Source organism: Sturnira hondurensis, unplaced genomic scaffold (genome assembly GCF_014824575.4).
Source record: "Sturnira hondurensis isolate 20B ecotype Veracruz unplaced genomic scaffold, ASM1482457v3 Scaffold0013063, whole genome shotgun sequence".
Taxonomy (NCBI): domain Eukaryota; kingdom Metazoa; phylum Chordata; class Mammalia; order Chiroptera; family Phyllostomidae; genus Sturnira; species Sturnira hondurensis.
In genome coordinates this window covers 1,399,030-1,415,562 of record NW_028085694.1, presented here as the reverse complement: position 1 = coordinate 1,415,562, position 16,533 = coordinate 1,399,030, and positions in this window count along the sequence as shown.

Here is a 16,533-nt window from a genome sequence, read left to right as displayed (position 1 = left end):
TGCATGTTTAAACTTCAGTCACCTTCAAAGTACTCTCCATTTGATGCAATACACCTATTGGGTGTTTTTTCCACTGCTCAAAACAGTTTTTGAACTCACTGATTTTTTTGTTTTGGCTCCTCCAGGTTGGCAAAATGCTTCCCTCTGAGGGCTTTTATTCATCTGGGGAAACAAAAAAATGTTCTAGAGTCAAGATCAGATGAGTAGAGAGGGTGGGGTGGGGGGATCAAGACATTTTTGGCCCAAAACTGCTGAACACTGAGTGTGATGTGGGCAGGTGTGCTCATAAATCACCCATCATGAAATAGGCAGATGTGTTAAAGAGTCTTCAAAAAAAATTCACTGAAGCTGAATACAGCCTCTCACAACAACGCCAGCTAGTACACGGATACAGATAGATTCCTAGAGCACTCACCTAGTGGGGGAAGAGTGTCCTGTAAGGGCCCATCCTCCACAAGATAATTTCACTTGGGGGGTTCCCCCTCCTATATAATAGCATAAAAAACTATAACATCAATAAATATCTATAAAAAGTTAACACTTGGCTCATCTGAGCTTTATGAAAAACATAGGCTGTTGCCCTGATCTTTTACACTTCACTTTGAGCCACTCTGTGCTTTGTTGTGGATCAGGACCTAGGAACCGTGGGTGACCAGACAAAGCCGCAGACAAACAGGGAGCCGGCCCCCTTGTTCCGATCTAATTGTTTTCCATGAAGTTGGTGAGAGAGTTTGCACAAGGCCCAGCAAGTCTCTAAGCTCCATTCCTCTTTGGGAGCCAGAGCAGTGGGATTAGAATCTGTGCTGTCCAATAAGGTAACCATTAGTCACATGTGGCCATTTTAATTTAAATGTTAAGTTAAATTAAAATTTTAATTCCTTAACAGTGCTAGGCACATTTCAAACGCCTACTAATATTCGTAGCTAGTGGCAATCATACAGGACAACGCAGATTCAGACCATATGTAGCACTGCAGAGATTCTGTTGGATAGTGCGGAACTAGATGACCCCTAAACTTAAAAAATGTTATAATGCCAGGATTTTTGTGGTTATGTGTGGCCTGGCTTATAGCGAAGTTTTTCAACTGCCTATTAATCTGAATGGTGATGATTGCAAAGACACCAATTACTGCCTGAGAAGTATTATGATTTTACTGAAAATCCTATGTCGTTTGGTTAAATCAAAGTATCATATTCAGCCTCTATGTCTCCCTGAGAGGTTGTCCTCCATTTGAATACCCATTTTTCCTAATCCATAGCAGTATTTCTTTCTTTCTTCCTTTTTAATTTTCTTTTTTGGTCTGAGATTAATCTTCCTTAACATTTTCACAATCTTATGGGGAAAACTAATCTAAATGATAAGTAGGTCCTTTTTTTCTTCTTCAATCTACCATAAAATTGCCAAAGTGTTTTTAAAAGCACTATTTTTATAGAACTGGTGTAAACACTGTTTGGCCTCCATCTGTTGAATCAGTCCCACTAACAAGTGCTGTTGTGGGATGGGCCATCATCGGCGATGGGGAGGAGGCACAAACCGAGATGGCTTGGCGACATGCCGTGCCACATAAATTAAGACATTGTCGTTGCCGTTAAAGGCAAGCACCGGGCCGGGGGTCAGGGTAGCGGTAGTATCTGGCACTGGCTTTCTGAATCAGGAAGAAAAACCTAGAAAATATCAAAGTGGTGTCTAAATTTCCAAGATTAAAAGAAACAAATATGAAAAAGGGAAAAAGAGAAAGAAGTCAGTGGTCCCTCAAAATGACTCAATAAACTAGCACCAAAATAATGACAAAGCCTTCTTACACTTTATCTGAGCAAGTACAAGTTACAGGGCCTGGCACTGTTCTCCTTCTTACCCTAAAGTAAATAAAATTAAACAAGTAAAGTCTGAATATATTTGGTTATCGTAAACGTGGGCCAGTGCTGGCCAACAGAATGGGCAAGAATGTTCGGTAAAGTCCAGTGGTGCTCCATCCCAACGTGGCGAACTCCGACCTCCGTGCCTGCTCAGGGTCTGTTGTCTGATGTGCCTCGTTGCCTGTGTTACCATTTGCTCCTGTGCTGTATAATTAGAGCAGAGAAACGGCCTCTGGAGTGGGCTTGTGTCAATATTTTTATTGTAAATCCCCATTTTCTGATTATTAGAAAGCTTTCAGCACGGAAGTAACTTTGCAATAGTTCTAACTTTGAAAGGCTTCATTTAATAGGTTAAAAATAACACTTGGGCCACACCCATCATTTAAAATGCTCTAGCTGGCTTTGTGGCCTGGGTTTTTTCAAAATGCATAAACTTAAAATATGGAGGGACTCAGGGCTTGGAGCAGTTCCAGACTGGTTTTTAGTGTTTGGTGAACTGGAAGGAGATCCCTCAGTGGTAAGCTTACTTGCAAAATTGAAATTGTAGAATCAATATAGTTGGAATGTTGTCTAGCTTCAGCTAGAAGGGGTCTCTCAATAACTTTCTCACATATTATGAGGAAAGAAAGGTTGGGTTTAGGACAGTTTACATAATTTGGGGGCCCAGTAAAAAAGGTACATTTAGGGCCTCTTGTTCAAAAATTATCATTGGGAATGACAGTGAGATCAGAGTGTTAAACCGAACACAGGGCCCTCCTAAGTCTGTGGTCCCTCGCCACTGGGTAGGCTGCGCACCCAGGAAGTAAGTCACAGCTAGGCTCGCTCCTTTTCCTCCCTTCCTTCCTTCCTTCTTTCCTTCCTTCCTTTTCTGTTTTCCTTTTCTTAAGATATACTGAGGATTTTGCTATCTCTAAAGCACTATCGATAAACATTATTGGCTCAAGTATAATTTACATGTGAGCAATGTTAACAGGTTGATATTCCCAACTTACTGAACCAAAAGCAGTTTAATAATCATTAAATTACTTGAGAAAAGAATGGTTTTCTAAAGCTGGTAAAAATGTTTTCATGTCTATTTTCAAACGTGACCTTCAAAATTATCACATGAGGCTGTTAGACTGAAATGAAAACAATTTTTTGTTTTAGATTGAGAAACAGAAGCTCCACTCTAAGATTGAGTTCTCTGCAGAATGTTTTACAGGTCTTTCATGGGTAGAATCAGGATCAGAACTTTACTCCCTGACACCACACTATGAGTGAAAAGGTGTCAGATCCTGCAAAAAAAAAAAAGGAAACCTTGGACCAAGAAATTTTAAAAAAATTATAAAATTATTTTTTCACAATGCTTAGATTGGAATAAACCAACTCCATTGCAAAGACTTTAACAGATCATGTTTTGATGCAAGTTATTCTGCTTCAGGAGACCAGACCTACATACAGTCTGGCTGAGGCCATGTGGTATGAGTCTGTGCTATAGTTGGGCTTGTTTACAATGTGGCAAACAAAAGAAATGGAAGGGGCCAGCCATGGCCTAGTGGTAGAGACTAAGAAAAGTTCAGGAAAGACTAGATAATAAAGACTTGAGGTTTAAAGCTCATATTTGTTTACTGAAAGATTGTGGGTCCTGCGTTTCTCAGTGCATTCCACGGGTCATTAATATTGTGTTACTTAAAAAAAAGAAAAAGAAGCCCTTTTTGGTCAATTAAGTTTGGAGAAACAATGACTGATGAAATTGTAGCAGCTTCCTAACTGCAGGACATCTCAAATCTTCAATGAGCCACTGTGATTTGTGACTCCCCAAGAGAGAATGCAGCTTTTCCAAACTTACTTGACCACAGGCCATCTAAACATCTTAACTCTTTTTTTCTTTGGTCTTGTCAGAAAAATTTCAAGGGGCTCCACAGAACACACTTTGTGAAGTGAGGTTTTGGGTTAAAGAACCAACATCCTTGATGACAGTCCAGTAGAAGGTTGTGTTGTGGCTCTCAGAAACTGTGTTTACCCGAAACCTCAGAATGTAAACTTATTTGGAATAAGGGTCCCAGTGTAAATGTAACTGAGGTAAGGATTTAGAGATGAGACCATCGTGAACTTAAAGCAGGCACTAGGTCTGGTTACCTGTGTCTTTATAAGAAAAGGTAGAGGGGTATTCGAAACACATACAGAAGAAAGCCGGGTGAAGGCAGAAGTAGAGGTTGGAGTTGTGTTGACACAGCCAATGCCTGGCCCCAGCAGAAGCTTGAAGAGGCAAGGAAAGATTCTCCTCCAGAGCCCCTGGAGTTGCAGCCCCCAGAACTGGTTCTGACTGCAGTGCTAGGAAACCAGCACAAGCCCCCTCTGCAAAAGAGAACCAAGCAGTGCCTTTCATCTAGGCGTATGGACACCTGAGTGGCCTGGTAGACTTGGAAATGAAAGCTTGTTGCCAAGTGAACAACTGGGCACGAGTCTCACCATCCTTGCTGGGACTGCTCTGGGAAAATGGGAAGTTCTTCACAAGAGGGTTAACTTAAGACCTAGATAAATTGAAATGAATGAACCTTATAGAAAAGGCCAAAGCCATCAGCAGTTTAACAGCTGGAAGGAGGAAAATGACATGATGGGACAAAGGGTCATTGGTGAGGTTTCTAACAATGTCACTCCTGTCCTAAGGTGATTCTCCCACAGGCCTGCGGGGTGAGAGTGCTGAACGCTTCCCACTGTCCCACCCCTCTCGTCTGGCGCTCACGTAACACTGGGATGCTGTCCAAGCTCACTTTTCCTGTTTTGACCCCTCTAAGCATACGCACGGTTTGTTCTCTTTGCTCTTAGTTGAGAAGGGAATTTCTTCCTTTCTTTTTTTGTCTTTGTCTCTCTGCAGCCTTTCTCTACATTGTTGCTTTAGTCATTTATTTCTGACCTATAATTGGGCAGCATCGTAAGGGCTTTCTTTGGCTCAGAGCAAGGAGAAGTTGTGTTAAATAAACCAAACTAGTCTCTAATTACTTGCATGCTTATTGTGTGTTAGTAGAAGTGGCTAAAATGTCAAAGACTCTTTTGCTCAATGGCTTTCACTCTGGAGGCTTAGAGGTTACCGCGGCTCGGGAAGGCACTTGAAGTACACTGGGTTTTGTGACAGCTATTAACAAAAAATAATACAAGCGAAAGGCTACAACTCACACACTCATGACCCACTCATTCTAAAAACTTGACAGAGTGACTCTAACTGGACTCTAACTGGACCCACTCTTCTCAGAAGGTGAGTAGAAGCTACGGCCAGGACTTCAGAAACCTACTCACCCAATGGCTTTCAGCTGTTGCTCAACACTTGTCTTCTAAGAGCCTCGCTAGAGTCCCCTTCCCCTGTCACATGAGCAGGAGACATTCTAGAAGGGACTAAAGTGGAGAGGGGACTGGGATTGAGGAGCAGTTCGGGATTCCTGTTTGACTGGTCTGTCCTCTGCCCCCTACTGACAAGAAAGAAAATTGACAGAAAGGCTGGTGCCAAAACGACTTCCCGGTGCCACTGCAGAGAGAGATCTGGCTGGTAGTGGGGAAGTGATTAAGAGGTGGTGAAAGGGGGACTAGTAGAAATTTTTCCCCTGTGACTGATCCATAAATTTTGGAAACCTTGGTGATCACCCCTATTAAAAAGGCAAAAATATGGGTCACAAAGAGGTTATTCCAAGTTCATCCTGAGACACCAGAGCAGTTCTGGCAAATAAACTTCTGACTCCTGATTCCTATTCTACACCACCATTCTGGATGAACCAAGTTCCCCCCAGCCTGTCACTGCACTCATAAATATAAGCAGATGGATGAACTTCCAGAATCCTTTCGCATACCTCTCTTCTTTAAATGTCCATCCCAAGTTAGAGTGCAGGAGCAAATACGTCAGGCAGTGAAAGCTTTCAGGGACTTTGCACAACGAAGCTAGGAAGCCAAAATGCAATAGGTAGAAAGGGGCCAGAGAAACATCTGGAAAAAATAACCGTGTGCATAATTACGATAACAACTCCCAGAAAGGTCTTGGCTTAAGATTTCCAGGGATTCTCTTTTCCTTATCTGTTGGACACCCCCTAAAAGCAAAGCAGACATCTTCGCCCTTGGCATCTCCCCCAACCATACATAACTCCCAACCCTCTGTGTCATTAAAAATGACAACTGCTTTATAAATCTTTTCAGAGTTACTTTCGTATTTTTAATATTTATTTTCTTCTAAAATGCAAGTGCCACAGACTTTCTTTTAATGATTTAAGATTAAATAGTTAACAAACAGACTTCTTTGGAAATAGACTCCCTTGAAAGAGGCGGTTCCTTTTTTGAGAAGTGGTCAGGAGACCCAGCTCTGGGCTGTGTCTGAGCAAGACAGCCCCTGTTTAGGAGGCTCAGAACACAGCCTTTGCTATCTGCAGTCAGCACTTGTTAAGTCCTGCTGCATTGAAAGTGCCCATATTCAGATCAAACATCCAAGTAAAAATCTGAAGGAATGGAGGCTAATTCGAGAATGTAAGACCCATTAAACTATGCAAGTATGCATGAACTGGAAAAAGCGGATCCCGTCCGCAGCACTATAGCCCTTAGCTGTTAGCAGGTGTGAGTCAGTCAGTTGTACAATTCATTTGTCTACCTAATTGCACTGAAGATAGGCTTTTACTTTGCCTATAACATCTCTAATGAGTAGGTTTTCAGTTCGATCTAACTAATTAATTCTTGTTAACTTCCTTTGCATTGCTGTTCTTTTAATTTAACCAGAGACAGCCCAGAGTTGCTACTAGTGTTTAGGCTCAACTAGATTACCCCTATTCATTAAGGGCTGTAATTGTTGGTCATACCCTTCCAAGCGGCCATTACAACCTCTGGCTCGCATATTGAATAACAGCAATTTCCTGACTCCAACAGACTCTTGTGTGAGGGAGGAGAAAATGCTAATAAAGAAAGAATAAATGATTCTCAACTCCATTCAGGGCTGTGTAGATTTCTTTTGCGGCAGAAATTGTACCAAGGCGGTAAAACGGGCTTCTTGCAGGCCCCCTACCTCCACCCTGAGCGAAAACAATAAGAAGCAAGTGAAGCATTCCCTGCTACTGTGATTACAGCATCCGTAAAAGTGATTATATGGCTGCTGTAATCAACTTCAATGAAAGCTGCCTGTTAGAGCTTCAATAATTACTCATTTCTGTTAACAGCTTGCTTTCAGTTTAGCACTTTGAGGCCAAGTGGGGGGGAAACTAGGAGCATTTTAATAAAGGATCCCCCTCACGTGATATTTTGGGGGGTAAGTGCTTGTGTGTGGGCAAAAAAAAAATGCACATGTAAGTTTTTTGTGCCTTTCTCAATAGCAGCCCCCTTTCATTTCAACCTTGGATTCTATTTAACCAGCAAAAGCACAAGTTCATACAGGGTTCAATCATGTACTGAATGTTTACCGAAGGAGGCACAATAGTTTAAATAAAGTGGTGGTTTTAAATATTTTACCCATTTCTTTAAACAAATTGCCAATCCTTAAAGTCTGTGCTAAACACATTTCAAAAGCAAAATACCACAAGGACCTTTCAATAAAACCTCTGCATCAAGTGTTTCATTTACTTTCCTTCACCTCCCCCCCCCCTTTTCTCTTGCTTTGGATGCATTTTATTATTTATTTTTTAGGAGCGGGCAAAGTTTGAGGGAATAAAATTTGTTCTAAACGCCTTCAAATATTTGTCCTCAATGCTTTCATTGTATAAAATAAAACAAAAGAAGAGATTATTCTAAGCTCAGTGACATCAGTCACTTGGGTGGTCAGGTTTTGGAGGGTCTGGGCAAGGTGTGATGGGATGAACAGAGAAATAAATTACACCCACTAGATTGTGAACCATATGCCTCTCATAGGTCTCACTCTCAGCATTTCTGAAAAACAAGCAAGTTGCATAAACATAATATTTGAAAAACCAGAACAATAGATACCTTGTTTTCATCAAAGACAGAAATAAAAATACTGAAGTACAAAAGTTCTTTGAGCTCAGGCACCATTCAATAGTTATTTGGAAAATCCTCAAAATTTGGAAGCAGTTTCACACCAAATCAAAACTCCCTCCTCCCTCCTCCCCCCAACAAACCCAAATACAATCTCAAACACATCAAATTCAAATCTGGTGTCTTCAAAAAATTTCTTAGAAAAACAGCCCTTTATTTTTTTATATTTCTCAAATGACTATATGATTAGTGAGGAAAGTCTACTAAGATTTTGAAAAGTGTGGGTGAAACAAAAAATTGTGTTTATCAATAGTAATAATCCTATTGGTTTTGATTTTACTTATTTCCTTTGAAGAGTTCAAATTCCAGCTATTGCGAGATTTCACTGCATTGTCATATGCAACACAGAGCAAGGGGATAGCTTATACAGGAAATAAACATTCTCCAGCAGTACATATGACAATGTTTAGCACATAACAACAGACTCCACATTTCCGGGACTTACTGATTATTTAATAGAGTAAGGGAACATGTTTTCATTCATCTTTCTTCATAGCTGTTTCACTGGTTCAAATGGGCTTTCATCTAAACTATATTTTGCTGGATGACATATTTCCCTCTCTTTCCTCATATCACCCTCCACTCTGGTTTTGTTACAGAGTGAAGCATTCTCCTTTGGATCGTGTATTGATGTTCACAGTTCAGCTGCCTTCCCACTAAAGTCTGGTTGTGGATAAAGGATAGGGGAGAGCTGAGAATGAAGTGAGAATGGGCCGAGTGCTAGCACGCAGGGCTGGGGAGTGAGGTACCCAGAGAGATTTCTCCATTCATAGTTCAAGGCTGTTATTTCACCAGCACTCCTAGTGTTCTGTCATCAGTAAGATATGGGAACTCCAAAAACAAGTTCATCATGCTAATTCTATTTTCTTCCATTTTGCCAAGCCAAGATTGTCTCATTCTAATTCAAATTGTTCTGTTCTATTTTCCATTATATTTTTTGTACTTTTAAAAAGACGAAAAGATGAAATGACTTATTTGGGGTTCAAATAAAAATAGGACAGTCCCCCGTTAGAGTCTTACAATTTTGAGGAACCGCTATGTAACAATATTAATAGAATTTCAAGACTCTTTTGTTTATCCTGAGCTATGTTAAGGTACAACTTAAACATGAAATAGAAAACTTGGATTTTAATGATCATCTCTATAAAAGGCACTATGTGTAAAACATAATATCAGGGCCACTGAAAGAAAGTAGGGTTTGTTTTTGGTTTCTGTTCATGACAGGTACATTCTATCAGTATCTCAAGGAGCGGCCACCAGCATATACAAGCCAGGTTTATACCATGCAGGCTAAGAACATTAGCACGTTGTATTCTACAGAAATGTATTTTCTGAGAAAAAGGATAAGGGGAGCCTCTGAAGTCAAAAGCAAGCAGAGATTTTTCAGGGTGCTTCTTCCACTAAGATTTTTATATTATAATTGGGTCCTGTAGTTTCTGGTTTAGTGTTTCTTCTGGTTCTAAATGCTGGTACATTTGTCTTCCTTTGTTTATGTGAAATAGTATAATCCAGGTGTCTCTAATAAACAGCCAATATTTGATGGGATTCAGGTTTTTCAAGCCAGGGCATTAAAGAAGACAAGTAAATTGGTGATGTTCTGACGTATTATATTTTTCTAATGATTTAAAATTGTTCAATTACAGTTGGCACTCATTGTTATATTAGTTTCAGGTGCACACCCCAGTAATTAGACATTACATAGATTTCTAAGTGATCACCTTGATAAATCTTGCATCCATCTGGCACCATACATAATATTAGACTATTACTGACTGTATTCCCTATGCTGTACTTTACATCCCCGTAACTATTCTGTAACAACCAATTTGTAGTCCTTAATCCTTTCACTCTTTTTACCTGTCACCCGCAAACCCCCATCAGATAATTGTCAAATATTCTTTCTGTCTATGAGTCTGTTTCTGTTCTGCTTCTTTATTTTGTTTTGTAGATTCAACTGTTGATAGATATGTATTTATTGCCATTTTATGTTCATATTTTTATCTTTTTCTTCTTATTCTTTTTAAAGAAGACCTTTTAACTTTAACATTTCACGTAATATTGGTTAGGTGATGATGAACTACTTTAGCTTTTTCTTGCCTGGGGAGCTCTTTATTTGTCCTTCGATTCTAAATGATAGCTTGGCTGGGTACAGTAATCTTGGTTGTAGGTGATTGCTTTTAATCACTTTGAATATTTCTTGCCAATCTCTTCAGCCTGCAAAGTTTCTGTTGAGAAATCAACTGACAGTCTTATGGGAGCTCTCTTGTAGGTAATTAACTACTTTTCTCTTGCTGCTTTTAAGATTCTTTCTTTGTCTTTAAATCTTGGCATTTTAATTATGATGTGTCTTCATGTGGGCCTCCTTGGGTTCATGTTGTTTGGGACTCTCTGTGCGTCCTTACATATTACATTCCTAAAGATTGGCTTCAAGCCTTTTAGCAGGAGATGATTAAGAAAGACAGGCTCAGTAGGTACTGAGAGAAAGCGGAATTTTAGTGTTGTAGCTTCTGGCTACCTTATCAAATTATAGCATTAGATAAGTGTCTCTCCACGACTCATCCACTCTACCAAATACCGGGATTCCCCAGTTGTTGGGAGCCAGGGGTAGGGAAGAAACTCTACAAAGATTTCAAGAGTGAATCTATTCACAATTAGTCATTACATTTGCAAACTGAAGGCACTGCAGTTAAATAGTCAGCATAATCTTTGCTAGCTAAGAGACAAGATAATGTCTTTTTGATCCTCATTGCTCTGAGAATTGGTGAACTGTAGGGTGCTGATAAGTTGAACCACCTATCAAGTGCTTTGTGTTCTAAATTGCTGTCAGTAAATATTTGCTGCATTTGGCATTACTGATTTTTTTACATTAATTAGAATATCTACCTTTAAAAGAACTATCTTACCTGCATTTTTTTCCTACTGAAAACTCCAAACCTTTCAAAGGAAGTAGAATTTAAAATAATTCCCTTTGGTTTTAGATTGGCTGCAGGGTCCAGGGACTCACCAATCTATACAGAAAATGACAAGTGTTTGTTATAAAACTAGACCCTATTGTAACATTATTTATCTAATTTTTATTATGGAGTTCTTGAGTATCCAGAACTGCATTTTATTAATGTTCCTGAATGTTTGGACATGATTGTGTTCAAAATTTCTAAAAAACCATAGCAACCATCCTACTCCATGAAAAAAGATTAGTTAATATCATATCTACTATGGAGTTCTTTCTCTTTTTTTGGAATTTTTTCTATACGTTAGCGTATTACTCTTATTATTGCAGCTTAAGATTGAAATATAACCATAAAGAATAAATGAATGCATTGATAATATTGCCAGTGGTGAGAGTATATTTTTAGAGGGAAATTAGAAGGAATCTATCAAAATTTACAATATGTATCATTTGAACCAATAATTCCCCCTCTAAAAATCTTATTCTGCCAAAAATATTGTATAATACAAGAGTATAAGAAAATGTGTATAGAATGCTCATTGTAATATTTAAAATACTACCCCCCCCCAAAGACTGAAAACAACCTAAATGTTAATTAATAGAAGAAAAGTTAAATATAGTATGACACAGGCATGGAATACAATGCAGCCATAAAAATTAATGAGAGTGATGTGGAAAGATGCCCACGATAGACTGCGGAGTGAAAAATAAAGCACGTTGAAGAACAACACGCACAGTACCTTTCCATCGTTAGCTTAAAATTTACATGTGCGCATTGACGAAGGATCTAGAAGAATACAAACTTACCTTTATAATGTTACCTGAGAAGTGGGTCTGGGAGTCTGGAGAGTCAATTTTACTCTTGACTTTATATCTTTTTGTACTGAGTAATTTTGTTTATTGAGTAAAAATTTATAATTTATTTTAAAATTTATAATTTATTTTTATAAAAATTTATAAGTTATTTTTAGGGTTTAATGAATAAATTTATTGGGAATCTGTAGTTTTAAAATCTCTAATATCATTATCCACTGGATGTTTCATTTTAAATAATAAAAAAACCAAGATTATCGGATTTTGGATTAAAATGAAAAATATATGACATTGAATATCAGAATAAAACTCATTTAGAACACATAAAAGTAATCCTTTTATAATGATTTATTAATCATATTATATATCAAGATTGACTGTTGGGGTGAAAAAAGCAGAAATTCACTTAGGTTAGCTTTTAAAAGAGGTTTTATTTTGGAGAATAAACATGGACTACAATTTAAGCTGAAATTTTGGGAATTAAACAGTTCCCAAATGTTTAAAAGACACACGTTTTAGTCTTCTCTTTGTGTCAAACATGCTTTTCTTTGCAAGTAAGAAAGTCAGTTAAACTGGCTTAAACAATAGAGAGGACTGAGTGGCTTTAGTTAAAAAAAATAAAACAAGCAGATATATAGCTTCAGATGAGGCTTGATCTAGCAACTCCAAAACACCACCAAAGCCTGTGTCTTTTTTCTGTGTCTCTACTGTTATTTCCAGGGTGTCAGCTTTATTACAAGGTTGACCAACTTTGTGACTCAAAAACAGTCACCAGTCGTTCTCAGAAACACACTTTTATTATTTTCCGCTGGGAAGAAAAAAGAAGGTATCTTTTCTAGAATTCCTAACAAAAGTCTTGATATACACCATAATTGCTTGGACCACATTCCCATCTCCAAACCAATCACTGGGCCAGTTAATTACATGCTTGTTGGCTTAGCCTGGGTCATTAGTTCACCCTAGTCATTAGTTCACCTAGTTCACCCTGGGTCATTAGTTCACCCTAGTGAGTGGGCTAACGGTGCACAGTGAGTGCACAGGTGGAGTCACATGCTCAGAATCATGTAGTTGCCTAAATGAAAACCAGGGTTGCTAAGAAGAGAATCAACACTGGGGAGACAATCTAAAAGTGCTCATTGTGGTCTCCTAAAGCACGTCTGCTTCTCCTTGGCCATACGCTTTATTACCCTATTCCTACTGGCCTGTTTCTCCTACTTACCATGTTCTGTTCCTTCAAACTTCGATTCATACTTGATAATCATAATCTCTGTCTGCTTAGTCCTCAATTCCACCTATCATATTATCACTTTTCACCTTCAGCTCCTGTAGTGCCAAAATTTATTTTTATATTTTGTAATTCATATCTCAAAATTGAGATTCTAATGGGCCCAGCTCATTTTTCTGAACCAGACCACAAATATTGGCCAGCTGCAGATGGGTTGTCTTGAATTTGGTGTATACCACTGTTCCAATGATCTGTGAACAAGGAGTGAAGTTTGGAAAGTCCAACCACAGAGTCCAAAATCTGGTGGCCTGAGTGAGAAGGGATATGGCCAGGGTTTTTCTTGTGGATGGAAATCTAGGTAAGGTACATTGACTCGAAGCATGAATAATAAAAGACTGAACCTTTTCTTATGGGACTTTTGATACATATGATTTTACTCATTTTTCAGTTTCTTCCATAGCCTATATCACATTTGTTTGCACGTTGGGATTTAAGTGGGACAAATCTTTGTCATTTGAACATTGGGTTGATTTTTGGAAATAGCCAGAAGTTATTCAGACCCATTTCTGATTCAGGGTAATGAAAGTACATATTATGAATTTGTCAAAACTGAGGTGTGACTATAAAAAAGACAGAGACAAATGATCTTTTGCTGTTGTTAAACTGACCCTGAAAGCAATTTCAAGATGAGTTTTAAAAGTGTTTTTAGCAAAAATGACAGTACATTAAATAATTGTGTTATACTCCTTAGTCGATTGCTTTACCTGAAGGACAAAATTCAGGTATTTGTTCAGGCTCGTGAGCCTGTGTGCACACCCACTTTATTACATTGTGATTAATCTTCATGCCATAGAAATGATGGAAACACTGATATGAATCTAAGTTTAGGAAAAGCTGATATTTAGTAGGTAAGCCTTGGAACCATGGTATTAGTTATTCATAACTGTGATTCCTTCCAACTGGGTCTGTGGTGTATTGGTAAATATCAGTAAATAATTGACGACTATTTTAAACATCACCTCTCATTGGGTTTCTATCACCAACTATCAACTCCTGTGTGTTAAAGGGGAGAAATGATGGAATATTCTATGGAACACATAAATACTTCAGTAAAACTCAAAGGCAAGGGGCAGGTCATGACTAATCCAGAAAAGGTGTGTAAAAGGGGAGTCCAAATCATTATTGTGTCAGTTCTCTAGCTTCTATTATTTCTATGTTTGCTGTGTTTCCAGAAGACTTTGGATTTCTCAAGATTTCCACTAAAAACTAAAGACATTTGAGAACAACTTAAACAGCATGACTGTCACTAATGGGCATCCATCAGTGTCTACTCTTTGCTGAGTACTTCCTACAGAGACCTACCTGGGGGATGTGGAGTGGGCAATATTACCCTTTGGAGCTTGACACTGAAGGAGTGAAGTTGTTTCACCTCTGGTGAACTATATAGGGGAGAACTGGTTACGTGTCACCATTATCTAGCATGATGTCTTCTTTCCTTCTCACGTACTAATATCTATCCCCCTGTACATCCCTTTATTTTTCTGTTTACTTTTTTATTACAGCTACCATACAATATTATATTAGTTTCAGGTATACAACCTAGTGATTAGACATTCTTATTGCTTACAAAGCAATCACCCCATAATTTTAGTATCCATCTACAGCAATACATAGTTATTACAATATTATTATAACTGTATTCCCTGTGCTGTAGTTTACACCACCATGATGATTTTTAAAACTCTCAATGTCTACTTCTTAATCTCTTCCAATTTTTTTATCCATCCTTCTAATCCTCCTCCCATCTGGTGATCAATAATTTGTTCTCTATATTTATGAGTTTGTTTCTGTTTGTTTGTTCACTTATTTTATTTGGTAGATTTTACTTAAAAGTGAGATCATACAGTATTTGACTTCTCTGTATGAGTTATTTCACTTAGCATAACACCCTGTAGGTCCACCCATGTTGCTGCAATTATAAGATTTCATTCTTTTCTATGGCTGAGTAATATTCCATTGCGTATCCACAACATATCATTTTATTCACTTGTGTACCAATAAACACTTAGGTTTTCAATAATCATACATTACTATCAGGCAGAAAAAGAGTGCTCAAACATAAAGGCATTTTGTCCACAGTAAGTGGTGAGATATTACCATGATATAATAAATATATCAGAAAAAATATCAATTTAAATTTGGATTTTAATTCTGTCCTAGGCACCTACTAACTGCAGTGCCTTGAGAGAAGTCCTTGGAAAGTCTTTCACTTTTCAAGCTCTGTTTTATTATCTGTGTAAAGTCGACGCTATCAAATGAAATAATGCGTGTAAAGCACTCTCACAGGTGATTTCTTATAGTTCCAGATAAAACCTTAGTAATCAAGCAGGGCATGACTTTCACCCTAATCTGACACCTGCTATCATTGGTCATCTTCATTCACTCAACATTTGTGAAGGTCCTTCTATGTGCCAGGAGCTCTGTTGTTCTCATCAAGGTAATAGCAGGTGATATGCTTTTACAACCCACACCAATTCCACCCACATCAATTTTTACCCTTCAACATTGCCCCTAAAGTTATTTTTTACCTGCTTTTATCTACATGAAAACATTGTAGTGATTTTCCTCAGAAATCAGACTTTGGTTAGGGATGAGCTTGAGTCTGGCAGGGACACGTTTGTCATTGGAGATTGTGCTTGTTGGTGGGGGTGAGGGTTGGGGTAAGGGTAGGGGGGTGCTGCAGGGCACAGACCCCAAAACTGGGCATCCCAAGTTGATCATTTATAATTGATCCAGAAGCCTCCTTCCACACTTATCCTGAAGTCCTCATCTATTCTAGTGCTTAATGAAAGAAGAAATTAATTAATTAAGAATATGTGCAAGAAAGCCCAGGGGTTCAATTTTAATGTAAAATAAGAAGCTTACATCTAGTCAAGTGGCTTTAACAATGTAGTTCAACCACAGGGAAGGGAACCTTGAAAAGCAAGGTCCGGGCCAGTGGGGCGTGTGCCTGAAGACTTTTCTTTTAGCACCTATATTGTTTTGTGTGTGGTTAGCTGAGTACTGTAGACGTGAGGTCATGGTCTTCGGTTCAGTCCTTTGGGGGCCCTCAGCCTCATTTTGGTTCAAGGACACAGTTTAAATTCTGAATTCCAATTAGTCATTTTGCAGATCTTCTATTGGACATGAGACCAGCATTTCTCTCTTACAGTAGTTGTCTCATTGGCCTGGTTTTATTTCTTTTCATGGCAATTTTATTTAACAACCTATGAACTCTGTGATCGCATATTACTCTATTTTTGTTTCCCTAGATCCTAGTATAGTTTCTAGATGGTCAATAGTTGTTTATTGAAAAAAATGAATCTATGAAAGACAAGGGAAAAGAGACAAAAACTGTCCCTGGCTTAAGCTAAATCTATTACCACAATTACTAAACCAGTAGTGTTAAAATCAATCAACTTTCCTTTGTACAGTTATTACCTCCATTGATAAAAAATAACTCGCTGACATGAAGTTGGCTCTAGTTTCCTGGTTAGTTCTTCTGATTCCAGGTAAAATTCTGGAAGCCCCTTTTAGGGCTGCCTCCTGTTCATAGGGCCCCCAGGTCATTGCCTTCACACAATGACACCATCTCATTAGTTTTGCAGAAAGGTGAGATTTACAACTTTTGTGGGAGTTTTCCTGTACAGAGTAAC